Below are 24,505 nucleotides of genomic sequence, written 5' to 3' on the forward strand. Positions count from 1 at the left end.
CCTCCTCGCCTTGCTCCATTTACCGTTCCTTCTTGAATTTGGAGCTTTCGTGACTGCAGGAATTACTCTATGGTTCTTTCGGTAAAGTCACGTCTAAAAATAAAATAATAAATTAAATTATAATATACGACGTTTCGATTGCAACACAAGCAATCATCATCAGGTATAAATGAAATAGCAACAAAAATGTAACCAGAATACTATAGACAGACATATAAGCAGACAGATATCACCAAGATACACCATTCCTCCTCTGTTTTTGTGGGCCTAATGAGTAAAAGGGGCTGGGGGCGTCAATATGAGACGGTGGGGCCTCAATAGAAAAGGGTGTGGAACAAAAGCAACATCTATTGAACTATTAATTTTTTTATTATTATACCAGGTTGGTACCACCGAGTTATATAGCTATTTTTCAGGTGCAACCTGTACGCATAATTGATAGCTCAAGAAGTGGCTCCTAGTGTGGAAGTTTATAGCAGCCAAATGCTCACTCTGAACGCCATGTTTCTAAAATGTGGAGTGAAAACCCGGAGGACACGGGAGGGAAAATCCACGCGACCACGGGGAGAAAGACACCGCAAACTTCAAATATACAGCAGGCGTCAGGGTCGGGATCGAACCCACGCTCTCCATGTCAACCAGGCGAGTTAGTTGAGATCTCACCACCGCGGAACCTCGATCTGCATAAATAGGAGTGCTTTAACTGCGAACTACTGTTACGTTTATGGAAATGAAAGTAAAGAATAAAAAAGCAAGTGCCATAGGCAACATGAACTGTAATGCGCAGATACGGGCACAGGCCAGCGAGTCGAACTACAATCTCTCTAAATTATGAGAAATTATTGAATCCCACATGGCTACGAGGATGAGACCCCTTTGTTTTTTTTTGTAGCAGCAGCAACAACAGCGTCAGACACAAAGAGGTGTGGGGGCGGTGGGAGCCACGATGGAGACATCACGAGGCTCTGAGATTGCCGGATCATATTAAAAAGAAAATTTACTGTGGAGCTGCACAAATATGGCGTAATATGGGCAAGGGGAATTACGATGACAAAGGGGGCAGGAAATTGCGTAAATATAAATCCAGCCTTAATGTTCGCCGTCACGCAAGGCAACGGATGGGGTGAGAGGAGAGACATGAAACGACTTGGGATACAAAGATGACGAATGTGTGTGCATAAACTGAGCCGTTGCCAAACGCGCACGGGAAACGTTACCCAAGTGGTGGCAGCTTTGCGCACACAGAGATGTTGGCGTAAAGCGCTCTGCCCTTCGTTATCATCAGCAAAGGAACTACCCACTGCTGGACGAAGGCCTCCGCACAGACTCGCCATGGCTCACGTTTTTTTGTTGTTGCAATGCCGTGATCCACGCTGCTCCCGCGCATTATATATCACTTGTGGGCGGGAGGGTGGCCCAGTGGTGAATAGTTGTGCAGCGCAGCAGTCAAAACCTGGGTTCGATTCCTGACGTGGGCACCGACCTGTGTTTTTTTCCGCTTCCTCTTACAGCTAGAAATATATTTCGATTTAAAGCTTTCGTGACTGTGTTTTCTTTTTATTATTTTATTATTTCCCTTCTATAAATGTATGTTTATTTTTATTTTACCAAGCAAAGCCCACGTGAGCTATTACCGCTTTGTAAGAGGTGACCTGCCCACACAGGATAGCTCATAGAAGTGGCTTATATCATAGCAACCAAATAATTTAAATGCGTGTTTTTATTAAAAAAAAACTTGGAGGGGGGCAAAAACCAGAGGACGCAGAGAAAAATCCACGCGACCACCACGGGTTGAGGCAGATCACAGAGGACAGGGTCTGGGATCGAATCCGGGAACTCCTGCATAGCAGGCGAGGGAGTTGTCATCGGTGGCGAGATGTTACACAGTCCAATGTCAGTGGTGTTGACCAAACATGCCCAATAGAGGGCCCTACTTAGAACGTAGTTCGTCTTTGGACTCCGTGTGACTTTCCTGGGTAAATAAGCACGTAATTATTATTATTATTTTCTGTGCTCATCTGTGAACTTTGATCTCACCACAGTTGGCTTGAGGATAAGATCAATAAGCGCTGCAGAGGACCCATCCCACTGTCTACATTCACGTGTCCTTTCTCCACATAGATTCGAAGGTGAGTGAAATATTCAGCATTGCAATTCAGGTTCCCAAGCCACAGTTGTCCACTTTAAAGTAAAAAATATCTGCGCACTCGCACAAGGAGTAGGGGTGTATATATCCTGTGGTCGAACTTTGGCTAGCGGTGTAAAATCCACATTCTCGTGGAGTAAGTCCGAGTACGTCTGAACATTTGTCGTTGCACACTTTAATGAGACCAGTCCATCACGAACGCGTGACCATCATACTTAGTGACCTCGGTGTTATTCCAAAGAGCTTACAAGGGTGTGAGCAGGATACCGGTCCACCCATGGCGGGACCCCAGTCTACCCATACATTTGTAGTGACTAACTCGGAGACGAATAAGAGTTGGAGGCACTTTCTTTATTAACCAGCAACATCGGGGTTAACACTTTATAAACACATTCCTGCGGAGGGAGCTGGTAGGAACGTTGGGTTGCTCGGTCAATGGCCAGGGTCAACGGCGGCGTGCTGTATTCCGCAAATATGGCCGACTGTGAGGGCGGGCACAAGCCGGCGTGAGTAGGTTAGACGTTGAGTTTTATAAGGGCACCACGGGGTGACCAGCCCCTCCCCTCCCCACCCAGCCCCACCCCTCCCACCCCCCATCCAGCCCCACTCAGCCCCTCCACACCCTCCCCTCCCCACCCAGTCCCACCCTCCCCACCCAGCCCCTCCCCACCCAGCCCCTCCCCACCCTCCCCTCCCCACCCAGCCCCACCCTCCCCACCCAGCCCCTCCCCACCCTCCCCTCCCCACCCAGCCCATCCCTCCCCACCCAGCCCCTCCCTTCACGACGGACGGACGGACACAATAATCCCCTGTGGGCTGGTGTAACCTGGCGGGTTCCTACCAGTATAAGTGCGTCTGTGATCAGCGACGTTACTCAGTCAGGACAGTTGGTCGGCTGTCTGACTGGCGACGCCTCGAGATGGTGAATACGGAGGAGACGACGACGGGAAGAATGATGAAGACTTCAGCAGCACGACAGGGATTCCACTCCAAACGACAGCCCCGAGGTCCCCTACAGAGGCCCTTCTTGTACTGTCAGCGTGGCCCCGCCCCCGGCCACGCCCCCTGTCTAGAACCTACCAGCGGGTTCTTGGTGTGCCCCCTCTGTACCCTTTCCTCCCTAGACCCCTCTCTGGTCTATCACGTGGCCTGCTGACGTCAGGGCTGCTGTAAGCCGCAGATCCGCTTCTGCCAGCAGCTACATTACTGATTCAATGCCACTACACATTGACCACCGTTGACTTTCCCCACATATCGGTAATGATTGCATTGACAGTTTAAAAACACGTAGGCTTTTGCGACCAATATTATTCATTTCTCGATTCAAAGCTTTCGTGACTGCAGGGATTCATCTTCTTGGTTCTTTCGGTAAAGTCACGTAGAAGGGAAGTAATAAAATAATAAAAATAAAACATAATAAAATAATTCTCACGACGTTTCGGCTACAACGCAAGCAGCCGTCTTCAGGTGAAGAATGTCTCATCAAGAATGTCTCATTCTTCACCTGAAGACGGCTGCTTGCGTTGTAGCCGAAACGTCGTGAGAATTATTTTATTATGTTTTATTTTTATTATTTTATTACTTCCCTTGATTTTACCGAAAGAACCAAGAAGATGAATATTATTCATAATAAAGGTTTTGGGTTAGATAGCGTATAAATGTGTCGTAACCCTCCACCACCCTACACAGCTAATCATTAAGGGATTTGTCACGTAAACAAAACGCCAATTAGTTACTACTTCAGCCCACTGGTGTGTTGGAGAGTAAATCCACAACATTATACTCCAACACACCGGTGGGCTGTAGTAGTAACTAATTGGCGTTTGTTTATGTGACGAATCCCTTACTGGCTGTGTCAGGTTGTGGAGGGTTACGACACATTCACACTTACGCGATCTAACCCAAACACCTTCATTATGATTGCACTGACCTTGGCAGCAATTAAGCGCAGAGCCAACCTCCCGTGCAGGAGTTGAAACCCACAACCTTTCCATTGCGAGCAAGGCGCTCTAACCGGCGAACAAGAAAGCGGCGTTGCAACTCAATTCGCGGATAAGATTGTCCATAGACTCCCGACCCAGCGCAAGTCAATTGGGAAATTGCTCGGAGTGAATTGTCGATTGCCACTTGCCACAATCCCTGGGCCATCCGACAATTTTCAACGGCAGATTGTGGTTGCAGAGGCAGTGCTGGTGCATTCTGCTTCGGCAATACGAACACTGAGAAAGGCACAATATGGCATTCACGCACACGGGGACACACACACACTCAAGTTGCACATGCAGGGATTTTGTCCCGAGAGATAACGGCGAACAATGTCCAACGACGGGAAAAAATCACCTCTGGACAGATCAGGAGAGTGTCTCTCTTCATTGGAGCAGAATCCTCAGGTGCCGACAGCATAATGTGGTGATAAAAGTGGTGGCAGCTCCCCTTGACAGTCACTCTCAAAGGGTGAACATGTACGGAGCTTTGATTCGACAGGACGGAGCACAAAAGCGGCTTTGATGCAGCTTGGGAGAATGTGTGAATTCTGGCATCGCCACTGATATGCTTGCATAAATCGACGATTCGATTTCTCACCTTCACCACTTCACCCTACACCTGGGCTGTGACAACCGAATGATGGATCTCGACGTTCTGCAAAGTCCGTGGGTCTCTGTGCGAGTCCATAGGTTCGTAAGTGTATGGGGTCAACGGGAGTTTACGGGTACGACTAAGCGTATGGGTCTGTTTGGGATAGTGGTAGTGTAGCGGTTAGCACGGAGCGCATCGAACCTGGTGACCCGAGTGCAATTCTCGCTCATGGCCAATACCAGTGACGATTATTTGAACCGGTCATGGGCCTCCTCTAGGTCGATTCTGCCTTAAATGAGCACCTGGTGCGATGTGTAAATTTCGCCACTAGGGAGACAAAGGCGGGGGGTGCTGGCCATCCACCCCGTCGTGTGCCGTGCCAGCCTTCATAGGTGCTCGCTAACAGCACTCGCCCCAACAGTCTGTCTATTAATAGGGGGCGTGTCAAGTTATTGTTGGCGTCGCCAACTCTACATTCCAGAACCCAGGCTCTTAGCAATGTCAGCCCAGGGTTCCGACCTCGAAGCCAGCCAGCGGGCCACCTCTCATTCAGGAATATTCACATTCATGTCAGACAGCGAGCCCCACCCCCTGGACACACTGGCTCAGACGTGCATCTACAAGGGCCGAGATCCTCGTTGCTGTTTTGTGTTTCCGTGTGGCGTGCCACGAGCTGGATGGGCAACGAATTCTGGCAGGCTTGGCTGCCTGCGGCGCTCGCTTACGCTTTGCATTTACTTGAGATGCGGAGGTTAAGCCCACGCCGGCCTTGCCCCGAACGATGAGAAATTGCCGCGTGCTTGTCACGTGTAGCAGCTGATTTGCCAAATTTCGGTGGTGGGGGTTTTTTTTGGTCTGTGCCCATTGCAGTTCTCAGCATGGTCCGCTCGCTCGCTCTCTCACCCGCTCGCTGGCTCGCTCTCTCACCCACTCTTCCGCTAGCTCGCCGGCCACTGATGTATGCGGTTCAGGGACAGCCGGGTCTGATGAATGCGCTGCACAGAGCCTGGCGGAATAAAACAAAACAAAAGCGCCCCGAGTCATAAACGTGTACGCCGCAAACGAGACGACACACGCGCCGCCGTAACGCCGGAGCAGTCTTGTGCGGAGCACCAACAAAAAATACAAAAACAAAGCGGTGTCATTGCCCGATTATTGCTGCTGGCGATGGTTTATGCACGGGCGGTGCAGCGCCCGCGCGGCAAACGGGGTGGGGGGTGGTGATGTGGTGGCACACTCGCCCCACTGGATTTGGCCACCAGTGTGAGAGGTTGCTTCCGAACTCGACGGCGACGGTGGAATTCCCACCCCACCCCTCCCCCCACCACAGCGGAACTGTTTTTGGCCACGAGGCAGAAGGTTGCAAGTTAACGGCCCAGCTGGGAATCGGCTAAGAATGATCGTCCACCTGGGTGTTCACGAAACCGACGCTGCTTTATCCTCTATTGAATTGGCCAAGAACAGAAGTTGCAGGTAGGTTAGTGGTCAGAGCACTGAACTGGCAATGCCGAGATTGAGTTGGAGGCCAGTGCTAGGGTCAGTAAAGGCCAGACCCTCTAAGCTGAGGTCAATGTCAAGACTGGGTATCTACAAGCCGAATGGTTATTAACATTTTTGTACGGTGGCTCACTAAACAATACCACGGGTCCCCAAACACCCAAAAGCACTCCCCCATAACCCCCATTCCCACCAAGGTGACTAAGGCCACAAGTCAGAGATAGCACGTGTCCACACCTTCAGTCGACAAAGTGTGTGCAAGGCATTCGTTTCATGTCTTTTGTTCACGGCAACCGAGTGCTGCTCGGTTGCCGCGACATAGCATTGACGAGTTCCCTGTCCACACGGTCGACGCTTCTGCCTCACGGGTATCAAAACCGCAGCCTGCAACTCTCCCCTTGAAAGGCTTCAAGTACTCCACCCCACGGGTTGAGAGCCACCGCTCCAGGTCAAGTCGTGGAACTCACGGCTCGTCCTCATACCTACGGGTCGTGAAAAAAGTTCAAGCATGCAAGGGCGACAGCTCTGACAATATTCTCAAGGCCCGTGGCCGGTGTTGAGAACCAAGCGCTGCTGTCCAATGCATTGTGATCTCAACATGATCGACCGTCACCAAAACCCCCGTGTTATCACTGCATTCCACAATATTGACCATATCCGGGTAAAATGTGTACCTATTGTGTGTGCGTCTTGCCGAAGAGCCCACGCGTTGACATTATCTTGCCAATATGTAATCTTTCCTGTCTGAGATTTCAAGTCATGAAACAGGCAGTATATCAGCTGTACAGATTGTATAATATTATTATTATTATTCTATAGGCGACAGACGATAAGGATCACTAACCCTGAAAAGGTGTATATATATAAGAAAGGAAGCAAGAAAAAATATGAACAAAGGGATTGAGGAATTTATTGTTGTAAAATGTTTCCTTCTTTACTACATCAGAAAAAAAAAATCTGCCATTCAATATATTGTGTGGAGCACATAGTTCAGACAACTCCTGCCCAGCGATGAAAATAATAATTTAAATTCGTCAGTCCACTGCTGGATGAAACCTTTACCATGCCATATCTGTGTCATGGGGGTTGTTTGAGCAGCGTGGTGAAGTATGGTCAAACAGCCCCCTAACTTACAGTTTGCGGGGGGGGGGGGGCTTCATCCAACAGTCGATCGATCAAGAGCTGGAAATTCCTCGCCACTGATGTTACCAACCCACATCTGGGAATTGAACTGACGTCAGCAGGTTCTTAGTGCAGTACGCTAACCACTAGCACCACCAATCAACCCGTAATGCAGGGATAAACAAAAACATCGAGCCATTCTCAATCCACAAAGGCCTTGCCACCCTATGTCATTGACAGGTGTTTTTTTGTAACCATACTTTAGCACACTGATCAGTGCGGGTTCACTAAGGGAATGGTGTGGGAGGCAGAACCCGTTCCGATACCACGTGCCACCGATCATAGCCACGGCCGGGGAGTGTAACTCTGGAAACATGCGGGTTCATTACGCAGCATGCAAAGGCACCGTTCCAATATCTCTTGCCACCGATGGTAACCGTGGCCCGGAGTAGAACTCGGCAATCCTGGTTCGTTACCCAGCACGCAAAAAAGGTACTGTAACCACCGCTTACGATCGCGCTCTTCTGAAGCCACCACACACTGACCGGCTTTGCGATGTAAATTCAACGTTAATAATTCGCTGTTAATATTTAAACCGTTAAATGGCTTGCAAATGTCTTACCTTAGAGAATTGGTTGCTCCCTTCGTCCTTGTACTTTATGCTCATTTCACAGGTACAGCACTGAATTAACTCTCGTGCCCTGAATTAAACCCAACTCCTGGGGACATGGGGTTCGCTTTCTTGTGCTGATTAATGATGGGATTCTCTCTCAAGATCAATCGATTCGACACGTGGTTTTCATCCATGCCTAGTATTTTAAAATAAAAATTTTCACGAAATATGCAAGCTTTAGTCTGTTCCCTTTTGTAGTTTAAAGAAGCTTATACTTTTGCAAACGGCAATTTTACACTTCGATTTAGAGCTTTCGTGACTGCAGGGATTCATCTTCTTGGTTCTTTCGGTAAAGTCACGTAGAAGGGAAGTAATCAAGAGGACGGCTGCTTGCTTTGTGGCCGAAACGTCGTGAGAATTATTTAATTGTTTTATTATTATTATTTTATTACTTCCCTTCTACGTGACTTTACCAAAAGAACCAAGAAGATGAATTTTACACTTTTTGCGGTTTTCATATATATTATGAGGATTGTCAATTACTTTCAGGAAAAAACATGTTATGGTAATTCTTTACAGCCGTTTGTTAAATGTCCACTCGTGGACGAAGGCATCGCCATATTGTGTCAGTTATGAAGCGTTGTTTAGACACATTCGTTGAGAGTATTTTGCTGATAATTGGGTTTTTCTCCTTTTTTTCTGCCAACAAAACTGAAACCTTTTTACGAGGATTCATGTCTGCATTAATCACAATACTTTCAGTCAAAATGCAAACAAAAATAAGTATTGTGGTTAATGCAGAAATTAATCCTTGTAAAAAGGTTTCAGTTTTGTTGCCAGAAAAAAAGTGGAAAAACCCTATTATTATATTTTGGTTCTGGCAGAAGGAGGTCTAATGATGAGGAAGTATTTGGCTGCTATAAATTTCCACGCGATAAGCCACTTCATTGAGCTATCATTTGTGGCCAGGTCACTTGTGCAAAAGAGCTAAATTAGCGCATTGGGCCTTACCTGGCAAAATAAAAAAAGTTTACAGTTTTAGTTTAACCATTCTTGACCACACTGCTGAAATAACCCTGTTGACCTCACACGACGTGGAGAGGCCTTCATCCAGCAGAGGAATAACGAAGCACTGTTCGTTATTATCATCATGACATTCTTATCCAGCAGTTATATTCTAAACTATCTCCTCGACACGATATGAGTGAAAATTACGTTTTTTTGTATCTATATATGTATGTATAACTTATTTCGCACCATACGTAGGCAACCGTGCTAATCAGAGGTGGAATATACATATTTTTTTCACATGCTACAAAAGCTGGAAATAATATTTTACTGCAGCAAATGCACATTTATTGTTACTATAATTTAGCAATTCCAGAGACTTTCATCATCCAGCAGTGGATATATCATGGCTTATGGTGACAACGGTGATGGTTATGATCCAACCGAGCATCACTTAACGCATGGCTTCTAAATGAAATCAAATTACATTCCCCCCACAATTAGGACCCTTGAGACGACAGCTTCTTCTGGAAGAACTACACAGTTCACGTTGCATCAAAAAAGCACAGAACATTATAAAGGACTCTTCTCACCCTGGACACTCACTGTTTGAGCTGTTGCCATCAGGCAGACGATTCAGATCAGTCAAAACAAGGACAAACAGATTCAAACAGAGCTATTACCCTGCAGCGATCACCACACTCAATAATGCTAATTAATTATTAAGTAACAGTGTTTACAATTGACTGTGAAATAGAGATGTGCAATGACAAAATGTAACCTTATGTGGGTATGTGGGTATACTTGGGCTGTTTTTATATATAGTATAAATTGATTATCTTTCATTTAATTTTATTTTTATTGTTTTATTTAATTTAAATTTATGAATGATGCCCTGACTGGTGAGCATTTTAAATTTCGTTGTACTGGTGACAATGACAATAAACGATCTATCTATCTATCTATTTCATTCCATCAGAGTTCATGTTCTTTTCAGTTTATTTCAATTCCTCTAGCGACTGACAACGTAAAACGTATGAAGAAGAATACATACGAAGTTTTAGCGGGCGGCAGAATACTAAACAGCAAGGAGACATTGTAAAACACACCAAAGCTTTAAAAGTGACTCCAAGAACAATAAACTAAATTATAATGGCGCATCATAATTGCAGCGTCATAATTGTTTATTGATTTCCGCTCCGGTTGTAAGCCTGTAAATTGCGATAGACTAAATCTATACTTGATGGTAGTGTATTAATATTTTTAACGTGCAGAAGTTAATGGTTCATTATTTGAGGTTTGTTTTTGCAATTTTAGTTTTTTTGTAGAATGTAATAGAATATGAAGCAATTCAAGTGGCTGTATTTTTGTGGGAGTTAAACGCGTAACTTTTTTTTTTACTTAAGGAATGCGATGAGCTATGAAGCTCTTTCACAGATGTCCATTAGGGGCGGGTAAGAACGTTACAAAAAGAAACGACACAAAACAATGATTTAGTAGTGAAACGTACAAAAAAATATCAACAAATCACAAAAACAAACACAAACAAAACTAAACCATCCCAGACAAAGCCCACTGGAGGTTTTCACGGATTATTCAGAAGCGACCTGGTCACACCCCCTGCCCCACCCCCCGGCCCCCCCCCCAACCCGTAATTGACCAGCATGGTGAAGTATGGTTAAGAAAAAAAATGACCTACACGTGGGGAGAGCATTATCCACCGGTTGGCTTGAGAACGGCCTAAAAAATTAAAAAGTGATTACAAGAATAACATCCAATCAATCAATCGATTAATTATGACATTTCTAAGGTGGAACGCTACAGGCCAGAGAAAAGGAGCTGGCATTGCGTTGGTTGCAAGGAGTGTGAGTGAGGACACCCTCGAGGATTAGGTCCTCCGCAGAGAGGGAGGAGGGGGCATTCCGTTTGGATAGGTCACAATTCTTCCATTGTATGCGTCATAGCCAAAGAGCCAGATGTAAAACCTTCTCAAAAATCACGTATACATCCTTGCACGTGTTATTATTATGATTATGACACAATAGGACGTATTTCCTTGCTGCCATTGGATACATACAGTAATTGGTTAGGACGAGAGGCTGAGCAATCCCAAAAGCATTGTCTTCTCCATAATAAATACATTATTTTGACCAGGCATATTTGTTCACAAATACGATTTGATAGATGTAGACGTAAATTTTTTACAAGCGACCTGGCCACAAATGATAGTTCAACGAAGTGACCTATCATGTGAACATTTATAGCAGAATACAAATACTGTAAACGCGTGTTGTTTATTCTCAATGTGGAGGGAAAACCCGGAGGAACGGGAAGAAAAAAAATCCCACGCGACCACGGGGAGAACATGCAAATTCCAAATATGCACGCGTTAGGGTCAGGATCGAACCAATGCCCTCCTGTTTACCAGGCGCGGTGTTTAAAAATCTCGCCTCAATACGTATTTTGGATTTCAGAAAACGCATTGGACTCTCGTTTATGTCCAGAGAGAGATTGTATCCACGATATTTGTACTTCCTTGACTGGATCACATTGCATTACAATACCACCACCACCGCAGCCACCTATAACACGTGACCTGCCGCGTGACGAGCTGTGGTAAACCCATTCATGGCTTTCAGTAGAAAACCAAAGAACCTAGAGAAAATCCAACGCATACAAGGGGCTAACATTTAGAGCTCCACACAAATAGTTTCAAGTATCCACTGCTGTACCGCAATCTCTTGGTCGCCCCACAGCACAAGCCTATAACACCTGATATGCCCCCCTCCCCCACGCCAAGCTATCTGGGCGCTCACGGCAGCGCCACTCTCCCACCCATAATTGCGTTCACCGCAGTGACAAATTCAACAAATACAGCCAGATTTCGATTTAAAGCTTTCGTGACTGCAGGGATTCATCTTCTTGGTTCTTTCGGTAAAGTCACGTAGAAGGGAAATAATAAAATAAAATAAATAAAACATAATAAAGAAATATAATAAAATAATGTTTCATGCTTTTTTTTATTATTTCCATTCTACGTGACTTTACCGAAAGAACCAAGAAGATACAGCCAGATTCATTGTAATGTTCACATGCCACATTAACAAGAGTCCCTTCATGATGAAACACTGATGTGTTCAAGTATTGTGTAATGCGAGTCGTGAAATGGTGGAATTTCTCATAAACATGACCAAATTATTCACCGTCAAAACACGAGGAGGAGAAAAATCTTTATTTTTAATGGCTGTTTTCATTTAATAATTAGTATGTTATGGCATGCACAGATAATTATTCCAAAAGGAGAAGAGTAAGACGTAAATAAATGAAACTGAAACCGTGTGCTGGTTTTTTTTGTAATCACTTTTAAGGTGCAATTATTAGGCAATCTGTTTGCAGCTTTCGGTGAGAGATCACAGTTCAGAATGAGACGGAGCACCGCGAACAACATGAGACGTGAAGACGAATTAAAACGACGTGTGCGACACACACCCCTCTGTGGGCAGGCAGTACAGCAAGTGGGATTTGCCCAACGTTGCCAACATTGATGTGCTTCTCATCAACAACAACAACAACAAACATCTACGCTACAATGAAAGACACTACGGCTCGAGCTTGAACATCCTAAACCCTGACATTATCCTGGCGAAGGGTGTGTGGAAACCTCGCTTGTCGTCATTGACGCGGAGTTAATTCTCTTTCTGAACGTCTCACCTGTGGCACAAAAATGCAAGTGATCTGATACTGTCAATGGCGTTGTACCGTCCGCCTTTTGGCCTTGTTCTCTGGTTTAACACCGGTGAGACGAGGCCATGAAGAAGGCCGTCTCTGGTGGAGGCGAATTAATTAGTTTCAATGACATTGCGTATATTAATCAGAGCACGTTTATTTGCAAGTTTTAGCAAAAGCGTGTGTGCTTAATGCAGACTTGATGTCTTGCAAAACCATTCTATATTTGATGTTTGAACATTTTAACACCTCCTAGTTTATTGCCATAAAGGGTAAACACAATTCTTATTTTTTCATAATTTATGTAATCTGGCGAAAATGTTCCATAGATAGCTAACACCTTTTTCTGCAAAACATCGTCCGCTTCCGTAATTTTCTTACCACGACTGTTGCCGAGACTTATCTGTGCCTTCACCACATCCCGACTCTCTCGGCCCTCCCAGAATTCTCTCACCTGCAAAACTGCAGCAGGTGATTTCAACCGATACCCATCAAAGGAGACAACTTCGCCATCCCAACACCCCTGATGGCTCCCAATTCAATCCCTCCCCGTAGAAGCAACCCCCCCTCCCCCCCCAGTGTCAACCTTCGCTCAACGGGAGGTCGCTCATTCTCCTCTGCTGCTCGCATGGTCTGGAACTCTTCCCCCGACTCTCAAATGCATCTGGTTATGAATATTTTTTTTTATACGAGCTGGGATGAAATTACTTTAAATCGGGCGATTCAACTACGGTAGCATCGCCCTCTTCTGCAGACAATCCACCTGTGAAACAGCATATTTGCCATAGCTCTGCGCTGGACGTGTTCTCTGCGACTGTGTTAAATAATGGGAAAAAAAATTGCTTTCCACAATTGTTAATTCATGTGTCTGGAAATATGCTCAGGAGCTAAACGCTAATCTCGAGGTCTGCTCGCCAAGAGAGGGCTTCAATAGAGAGTTTGCGTAGCCTAGCTATTATTACTTCTTTATTGAACGAGTGCAGGCTACAGCTGTTTATGATATAGTTCATGGCTTGGGTGGTATGGCCACAATCACACTACTGTGGCTTGTCCTTAATGTATATAATGCTTATTTGGGTCTAGCTCTATGAGTCTCTGTATCTCTATGGGTTTACTGTATGGCTCACGGTTTGGGGTGCATGGCCACAATCGCACAACCGTGGCCTGCTGCCGATGTTCCCATGATGTGGTTGATGGTTCCACCACCACGTATGATGTTTGGGTCTCGAATGAAGAATAAGGAGAAAATAATAGCAGCGCAAAATAAATTTGACAATAGCAAGTCAAACTTACTACGTAAAAATATCAAAGTCTAAGTCAATATATCTCCCTGCTCACACAAGAATCTCTGCTATCATTTCTAAGGCAGGTGGTGGAAAATCCAAGATCTCATGGCAAGAGACAATTCTCCATCTCGGACTCTCTTTGTGGATTTCTCACAAAGCGGAACTTATTTTACCAATCCCGGAAGAATGATGGGTCAAATTCGCGTGATGGCATAAACTATCACGCAAACTCCGATCACCCTCGCAGCGGGCTTAAGGAGAGATAACACGAGATGTGCAACGAACGGTATAAAATGAACCCCGTTACATTTTTAATGCCAAAAAAACCTCTAAACATCTGTTTATGATGTAAATATCGAAGCGGTTGTGAACGCACGATAAATTTAGAAACAGGTGTTTCCCTGCGAAGGTCATTGAGAACTCGGTAGTTATTTACAACATAAAGTACAACTTTCTGACATTGCCGTATCCGATGGGGGGGGGGGGGATGACGCTCACACCCCATTCCTCCCTCTCGAGACTCCGAAAATTCGTATTTTATTGATATCTACCAGAAAATTATTTCGGTTTCGGTGTTTTAAATTTGATAAATGTAGGGCCTTATTTAAAAGGTCTCGCATGACCCTCATTGTCCTTAGCAAGCTCATGGATCCGCCTCTACTCTCCGAAGTGCTTTCGGCATGTACCGCGCATTGTTTGGCGTGCGTCCAACGTTTCGTTCCACGTGCCTTCTTCGGGAGTTGAATTGACCGATTTCATCACCATCACGCGAACTCCGGGCATCCTCACAAGAGGTCGAAGTACATCATAGAGGGGATTCTCTGGAGCTCCTTTTCCACCAGCAGTGGCACGGACAAGCAATTGAGTGGTTGCACCTTTACGTTTGCATTTGTTACACCGATGCTTTTGGCTAGCCATCGAACAAAGACGGTCATTGCATTGTTCGCTTTCAAATGCGCTTCTGCGGCCGTCTGGAACGCTCTTCATTCCGATGTTAGGATGCCACTGGAGCTATGCAATTTTAAATCATCTAGATTGAAAAGTTACTTCTTGAAAACTGTCCTTTGTGTTAAGTTTGTTCCCCCCCACACACACACACCTCCGATTAGCACGGTTGGTTCCTTACGGTGCGAAAGAAGGTCAACATACAAACACGATGGAAGCTGATCCGGATTTAGTCTGGGTATCGCTTGGCTCTGAGTTTATTCAAGAACCGCATTTATCCTTGACGAAGCTTCCTGGCACGTGAAGCAAAACGTCGGACATCGGCGCTGAACAAACCAACACCACATGGCACAACTCGAAAAGCTGACCGGGGTATCTGTACACAGCTCAGGAACCTTAAAGTAAACTAGAGAACTCGTGGGACACAACACGGGGTGAGACGCTCAAATCTCTCACATAGTTAGATTCAAAGATCCACTGATTTACTATTATCATATCACGGCCACCTCTCAAACCCGAGCCGACAATGCCCAGCAACATGCTACTGGACGATGAAATCTGCGGAAATGTAAATAATCGTCGCACAATCCTCGTCGCTTCCCAAAGAAGCTCCCACCGGGCACGTGGAGGTGAAACGTCAGACATCGTCGTCACGCGAAACAACCTCGCGGTAACAAGTCCCCCCCCAAAAAAAAAAAAATCTTACTGGAGGAGCCACGCAACTCAAGCGTAAAAACAAAAAAACGTATGCGGTAGTGTACAGTGCAACCTTCGTAAAATCTCGACGGAATTGTCCCAAAACCTAAAAAATTGTGTTAGATTTTAAACAGTCGCATCCCTCACGAGCACGTCAAATCCTCTTTTTTTATTCTCGACAAATTCCCGGGACGTTTCACGCACCGCGCACGTGAATATCATTGGAATTTAGATGGCACATTTTTCAGGTGGGTCCCATGCCTGATACCAAATGAAATAAATAAATAGCGCCCGGACCACGGGGAGGGAAGGAGGGAGCGAGGATTTGAGCGCGCGAAGCGACGTGAAATCTGCCGAGAGATTTACAGCATTGCGGCGAAAATCCTTCAAGTGAAGCAATTTGACTGCAGTGGGCGGCACGCCAATACTGTACCCCCTGAATCTGATCCAAGAAAATGCAAGTGGTATTTCACGGGATAGAAGGCACATGAGTTCCGCCTCATAACATGATAGATCAGCCTTCCCCACGTACGGGCCTACGCAGCTGCGCGGACGCACAAAAGGGGGCTCACAAAAAAGGCTCAAGATGCAATAGCTTAACAAAAAAACTAAAAACACCACGTTACACTCGCACCCTGGCACGGTATTCCTAACTGCCACTTAACGCAACACAAATGCCGCCGATTGCGCAGATGCCCACCACAGCGTACGTGGTTACATCAGCCAAACCATGTTTCGCAGGTGCTCGTAGCGAGCGAGGATGTAGATACATCAGCCGGGCCAGTCGGCGTGGGTGCTCGTAAAATGGAGGCGATCACGTGCCTCGGTCCATTTTTGCCATAAGCGACGTGGCCCCCCTTTACGCAGATGGCAACTGTGGGAACGTGAATTTCTCGTGACTTGTGCAATGCGCAAGCTTCTCCGTTGGTGTTTAAATCAGGTTGGGGCTGCGTGTTGCTCGGCACGGTATCGTCTGTGACATTTCCCTCCGCGTGCCGAGATCCTCGGTCCGTGTCTGGGCATCAAGTCCCCATTTAACTGGGATCTCAGGTGTAGACGTTTCATTGTATTTTTCCCAACGGCTGCACCAAGAGCACCACCACGTTATCAGTTTAAAATCCCAGCTTTGGGGCATGACTTGTGACAAATGTTATTCTGGAATGTAGATTATTGCACAAGTGACATGGCCTAGCAGTGGAGTGCTCTGCTTGATGCGTAGTTTCATAGTTCGAATCTAGCGGCCACCCTGTTTAATATTTCTGCGGGTATAATAGCCGTATTAAAAACACTTTGCATGCTTTCCAGAAGATCTGAACCATTCCCGTTATGCAGTTCGCAAGAGAAGGCCTTTGAATGCCAAGGTGATGATCGATATTTAGCAAATTAAGAAAAATAAATTACCCACAAGTCACTTAATTTGAATCTACGTACAAATCGCCGCCCAGTACTATTACAACTTGGCAGGACTCTCCTCAATAAAGAGTTGGGAAAAAACCGTGAAATGATAATAATTAGAAGATGCATTTGTAAGCCACGCTGCATGGGTAGTTCCTTTGGCAAAAATGCTTAACGCAGTGGAAAGATATTTCAGAGACTGCCATTTTCACATGGTGCTCATTTATCCACGAGACTTCTAAAAATGGGTTCGTCTCACGACGCAATGCTGATAGCATATAATTGGAAGCAATTTTGACTAAATAAAAGACAAAAAAAAATATTGAAAAACAAAACAATTTGAATCGCAAAACAAGAAAAACAGCAATCCCAAAAAATATATAACTGATGGTGTATACAATTATTTGGACCAACCAATGTGGGTGTATTTCAGATTGATGCTGATGTGATATGATGGTGGGTGCAACATGTCGAGCTAGCGTCCGACCGCGGTGACATTAAGTTTCAAGTTGGTGTCACAACAGCACAAGTGCGTCCGTCTGTCATGCCGGAGAGGAAACGTGACCGAAATCACCCAGACTGAACCCATTTCTCGTCAGACCTTGGAAGTTAAAGAGGCTGAGACTGGTTTGAACATAGATGGGAGAATGCCAGGCGTTGTAGGCTTGGACCATATGCTGACAATGGATTCTTCAACGTACCTGGAGCTACGAGTGCTTCTCCCCTCTTGTGCACGGGATTTCTCCAGCTTATCTGGGTTTCCTACCACATGAGGCCACATACTTATGAAAATAATTTTCCAGATATCCCAATGGAGGACGTCAAGATTCAGTACTGACAAGTGTGGTGAAGTATGCTCAACAGCTCCCCCCCCCCATGACCAACACAACATGTTGAGTGAACTTCATCCACCAGTAGATTGTCAACGAGGTGTATATAGCTACCGAGTTCAAGGACCTCCGTGAATTGTATAAGAAATAATTATTTTTGGAATCAGATGGACGGGTGACAATTCAAGGACCCAATCACACCAGATAAGATGATTTTAGACTGGCCACATGTTACGAATGCAGAAGAACGTCTTGATAAGCACACAGCTCGTCCCACGCGCTTTCTGGTTGTGGCACCCACGTGGTGTTCAGCACGATGTCCAACGTTTTGCTCAACGGACCGGGACCTTCTTTCCCAACCAAATTCTGAAATGAGTCTTTCAAGAGGCGATACGGCACAAGCGCCAAGAACCACACAGCACTATTTTGATGGGTACATTTGGCATTTTGGCAGTGCCTTTTGCGCTTAATTTCTCATGGAATATTATTATCTGGTACCCTCAAAACCCAAATTTATCCACCCTACCCCCCCCCCCCCACTCACTGTCAAGACGTGGGCGGGCAGGGGGAAGGGTCTGGAGACATTTCTTTCCAGACCTAAGCCCTAGGAAGCTCCGGCTGCTGAAATCAAGCCCTGCATATACATACGCTCAATCTGTAAGAAGTGGGAGAAAAAAAATCTATTGGCTCGCCGAGGGATTTCACTGCAAACTGCTGAATCGCCGCATTTCCACAGACCCCTGCAGCCAGCCAGTGTTGGCTTTGCTGCAGTGGCAGCCGACCTCACCCGCAGCCCTCCTTCGGGGATGGCTTTGGCGACTGCCTGCCGCAACAATGATGCCATAATTCCATGGCGGAGATCGCCACCAAAGTGTGTCGCATTGCGGAATTGAATCGATGAAACGTGGCGGCAAGGCAGCACAGGATGCTACGCAACAGACAAAAGTCGGGGAAGTGAGACGGGCAATCGGGACCAAACAAGGGAAGCCCTCCTCCGTAATATGCGGTGGTGCGTGAGGTTATCGACCACAATTAGGTTGGCGCGGCTCTGACATTTATAGTTCCCACCACTGCTGATGGAAGGGGTCTTCCCCACTCGAGGGAGCTCCAGAAAGCCCCTTCTACTAGAGAGAGGATCCGGCCAGGAATTACAACTCGGAAGGAGTTGCAAGTACAGCGCTCCCTCGTTATTCATGAGGAGATTTGTTTCCGGAGATGCTAGTGCGTTGCAAATTCTCGCAGATAAATTCTATTCTAGATTTGAAGTTTTCGTGACTGAAATGATCCATATTCCCCGGTTCTTTCGGTTAAGTCACGTGGGTAAAAATACAAAATGAAATATAAAAAAAAATTAATAAAAGTAAATTAATTCACGACGTTCCACTTTAGTAAGACATTTCTAGCTGTGATTTTCACACCTGATGATTGCTTGTGTTGCAATCGAAACGTCGTGATTTAATTTACTTTTATTTATTTTTTATTTCTATTTTTCTTTTCATTTTTTACCTACGTGACTTTACCGAAAGAACCGGGGAGTATAAATGATATTGGTCTACGGAAATGAATTAACAAAAATAAATAGGTAAAGTAAGTGATTAACTACACGAAAATTAAACACAACAAAACATTTGTCTAAAAAAAAATACAAATAAATGTATGAAATAACAATTTAAAAATGAATTTACCGATGCAGTTGTGCGATTCGCGGACAGCCACAATAGCGGATAGCAATGTTGGTGAATAACGAGGGAATACTGCTCCAACACTTTACCACACCGCACGCGACTTGCCGACCAGCTGCGCTGTATCAAGTTCGACTGCTGGGTGGACAGAGGCGGGTGGAGGGCAAATTCTAAGAAATGTGCGCCGTTGAATTGACTCCCGCGCCAAGAGATCGATTGGAACCAGTGGGCCTCTGGATTGCTGGTCCAGTGCGTTAAACATTACAGCCTCGGCGGCATCTCTCCAACCAATTTGTAAGGAATTATTATTTTTTAGATTTGCTAAGCCTAAACTGCACACAATATGGAGGGAGTGTTATCCAAATGATGGGTCACTGTTGAGCTATCATTTGAGGCCAGGTCGTTTCTGAAAAATAAGTTAATACCTCAGTGCGCTTTGCCTGGTAGGATGAGAATGGTTTCGTGTTGTATTTGTGTGTGTTTGGGAGGTTTTGTTGACCTTGCTTGTACTTTGCACGACCATCGTGTGTTTGTAACGTTTGTTGTTGTAACTGTTTTTTACCCGCCCATACTGGACATCAATGAAAAAAAAAATGATCCCTCCTGCGGTATAAATACAGATTCTGATTCTGAAAAACACCTCCCCACAGGCGTCGAGTGCCTGGTGTCCAACCAAGACCTCGGCTCAGATTGTTTCGAACGCTTCTATGAAGATTGCTGAAGCTTTTCAGCACAAAAAAAGAAACACCACCAACAACTGAATTGTGTAATAAACATTGTTGCCAACATTTTATCCACGCAGTTCAGATACATAATTGTAATTCTGTAATAATGGGTGGATATAATCGGCGGTCATCCTCTATGCAGCATTAGTTGCATTTCACAAAACGCACCGTTTTGGTTACATTCTTATTCTGGCAGTCGGCAATTGTTGTTGAGTGCCGATGTTATAATTATTGCATTACCATGAAGTATAATGATGGTGTTACACAACTGTAGTGTTATGGCATTGGCATTACAGGCCATGAAAATCTGCCAATTATGTTAACTCTGTAGAGTAGTGGTTTCATAGGGGTGTATATTTTTTTACATTGTAACAATAAAACCAATCCAATGAAGGAGTACTTGTTGAGATTTACAATTCTCCATAGGCTTTGGTAAAGCTGTGTGCATGCGGGTGGGGAGCAGTAGTGTAGCAGTTAGCACGCTGCGCTACAAACCTGGCGACCCGGGTTCGATTCCCGCTCACGGCCAACATCAATGACGATTATCTAAACCGGCCCTGGGCCTCCCCTAGGTCGACTCAGCCTCAAATGAGTACCTGGTGCGATGTGTAAACATCGCCACTAGGGAGACAAAGGCGGCCGGGCGTGGTGTTGGCCACCCACCCCCATTTGTGTGCTGTTCTTACCTTCATTCGGTGTGTGCTAACAGCACTTAACCCAACAACAGCCTGATGGAAGGCTTATGTGTCTTTGTGTTGTTTTAATGCTCTGTTCTGACATGCGGAAGAAAACCGGAGGAATCCCGCACGGTGAATAGGGGGTGACAATCAAAACTCCGCACAGTTGGATTTAACAATCCATTGCTATACTGCCATCTGATGGTCACTTGGCAGCCCAGATGGACAACACACATCCATATCTACAACTGCGAACTTCAGCCTCGGTGCATTGATCATTAAACAATCTATTCAGTTCCTGAAGAAGCCCCATGCACGTCGAGCGAAACGTCGGACATCGTGCAACGACAACAACAACAACCCGAAAACGCATCATATCGCAAAACCAATCAGTCATGTTTACGCTCTCAAGCGAAGGATAGCCATAAAACATGGAATCCAATATAATTTTGGTTGTAACCCCACCTTGGCAGGGTATAGGAATGGTACAGCTCATGAAAAAGGAAAAAAAACCGCTTCTATCCGTATAGATCACTGGGAAAAATCGCTGCTCAGCAGCGTGACCTGGAGCTACTGCATGTCAGAGCCTTGAAGTCGGCGCTGCTCAGATCCTGAATTTTGAAACCCAGGAGCAGAAATTGGTACCACCTGAAGTTGTTGCTCCCTTAGGTGGTAGCCAATTTATGTATATGGTGGATAAAAGTGAATTGCGTCTAGTCCCACTCATTAAAAAAAAAAAAAACTTACCACACATTTCACTGCTGTTGATCGCATTCAAAAAGTTGTAACCACCAAAATGATGCCACCATAGTTTTTAGATATAAAAAGTGAAATATGAGCTTAGGGCTCATGGACCAAATCGTTGCGCTTCCAGCCTAAGATGCAATAGGCTATCATGGTGTGGCACGGTTATAGTTCAAGCCGCCAACGATTGCACAAAAGACAAATATTATAAATTGTACAATGATGCATTAATAAAACGCTTGAGCAGTCTCTGCTCAACCTCAAATTGACCGAGATGTTAGTCTCGGTCGATTTAAAAGTTGTCGTTAATGTCACCAATAACAATCCGGCCACGATCTCGGGAGACAAGTACGCTGGGCGCAAATGGCCCAGGGGAAGAAAAAAATCAACGGGTGTCATGTATGAATGTAGAACTTCTCTCACACTGCAAGTAGACAACCGTGCTAATCGGAGCTGCGGGGGGAAAGACAACAAAATAACAAAAAATCACAACAATAAGTTAAATAAATTAGTTTTCAATCGAGATTTAAAAAGTGTATAGCTCCAGTGGATTCCTAATATCAGAAGGAAGAACGTTCCAGATGGCCACATAAGTGCATCTGAAAGCGCGCGATGCAGTGACCGTCTTTGTTCGATGACTAGCCAAAATCCTCTTCGAGGTTGATCAGAGTTCACATGGATGGTTTATGCCCCTTGACGCGATCAGCAAGGTGGTGGTTCCTTTGTGGCAAGCGCTTTGTGTGTAATACATGTGATGCTATGGATGCTTGTTGATAAAAAAACAATATACATCAAGTTGTAATGAGCAGCGCACATCGCGAGAAGAACCGACGGGATTTGAACTACAGAGTGGAGAGCGACAGAAGGCGGCAAGAGGAGCAGAGGAAGTTAGCGGAAGAGACGGCGACTACAAAAATCACCGGGTTCAGAGGCCACTTCTGGATGAATACAATTGCCGATGAGACAATGTAGGTTGAAACTGGTCCAGCGTTTGCTTGCGCTGGACCAATACCGCTGATATTATGGACGCCCAGAAGGCGGTGGGGTCAATGGATTGGAGACGAAGTCTGCTTATCAATATTTATGTCCGTTGATATTATCCACAACGACATTCACGATTTACTGTGCGTGAAGTAGAACAATGATCGCCGTAATTATTCGCTAAGAGACCAAAAATTACATTTGAAGTAACCTCTCTTTGATACCCACCTCCGCTCTAGTAGTGGAACATACAAAATAAAAACACCGACACCCGCTGGGCAGAATCGCGGGCGGCTACGGACGTGGCACTGAAAGGGCGCCTCTCATCCATGGGCCGATTGTCGACGCACCGACGCTTCTTTACTGAAGAACTCTGCTCAGCCACGCTGCAAATGCAAAACATCTCCCGCACCTGGACGATCGCAGAAAAAAAATCGCTGAACTGCTACAAGTCCAAATGTATGTTTTTAAAAAACGCATCACGTGACAAACTCGCCATGCGTACAAAAATGTCGGCGGCGTCGCTGCGATCCGCACAGCATCCCCGCACATCCCTATGAGCGCGTTTGGGTACGCATGTTGCGAAATACAGGGTGCTTCAAATATAATGTTTAACACCTGTATGGGACTGTGGTTTTTTTTATTGGAAAAAGAACGGATAATACACTGTAACAAGATGACAAAATGTTAATAGCTATAAACAGTGAAAGTCTCCGCTTGCTCGCCATCATTGTCAACGCGTGTGCCTGGAATCTTCTCCAGGTGGTCTCGAGAGCGCGGAAGGCACATTTCATGGTGGCATGGTTGCAAATTCTCTGAAGTGTTACCACTTTTTTGAAGCACACTAAGTTATACATGCGCGCAGCATATACTGCTGCCACCTTGGACCGGTAAACAAAAAAGTAATATTTAAAATACTTTTTAAAAAAACACGCTTTGATGAAATGTACCGTACGAGTAATTGCAGAACTCCACGACTCCAGGAAGTGGCCCCGAGGCTTGCCATAACGTAAGGGACCGTGGCCAATTACAGCCAACGTCAGTTGAGCGTGGACAATTAGAGACAAGGCGAAACATAACATATAAAAAAGATGGTATAAAATATTTTTTTTCATTTTTCATGATATAATATAGTATTGTCATCAGTATGACATAAGTATACCAAGTTTGCAGTCGATACCACATTGGCAGATGGGTTAAAATTGAGTTACAAGATTTGAGGATACGACAACAACAACGACCACAGAGTGAGTTAAATTAAAGCGTGTAAAACAAAGAAGACTAGGAGTTCAACTATGGAACGCGTTTTGAAACTTGCTTAGCCCTCCTGCCGTACGAAATTAACGTTTAAAAAAAGACATGTTTAACACGCTCGAGCACACACCCTGCTCAGTAGAACTATAATTTTCTGTATTTAGTTCGTAAAAAACAAGACCCTCGGCAGGTGTGGAACAAAACCTCTGCCTTTAATTATAGCTGCCCACATCACTTCGGAGAGAGAGAGAGAGGTAAAAACAAGTAAACCCGCAAAAACAATGTTTATCTCTATAAATCCTTTATATGCGTGGCATCGGGGCGGCTAGAGTCCTCTCGTCCTCTGGCTTAAGATGGCTGCCACCTATGGGTCAGATGATTGTCTGGCAGCATTAAACAATTGGTAATTAAATATTCATTTTTTTTCCCTAAACAGTGTCAAAATGTCAGCTCGATTGGATCACGGGAAGTGGGTTAAAAACGACCGAAAGATTTGCACGGTCCTAAGCAAGCAAGCGAACTTAATATAAAGGATTTAAAAAGACGATCGGTTGATACACGAAAAATCAAACAATTTGCACCGTGGGGCCACAGATTTACA

The sequence above is a fragment of the Lethenteron reissneri genome, chromosome 46 (genome assembly GCF_015708825.2).
Source record: "Lethenteron reissneri isolate LAM-NWPU_2019-01 chromosome 46, ASM1570882v1, whole genome shotgun sequence".
Lineage (NCBI taxonomy): Eukaryota > Metazoa > Chordata > Hyperoartia > Petromyzontiformes > Petromyzontidae > Lethenteron > Lethenteron reissneri.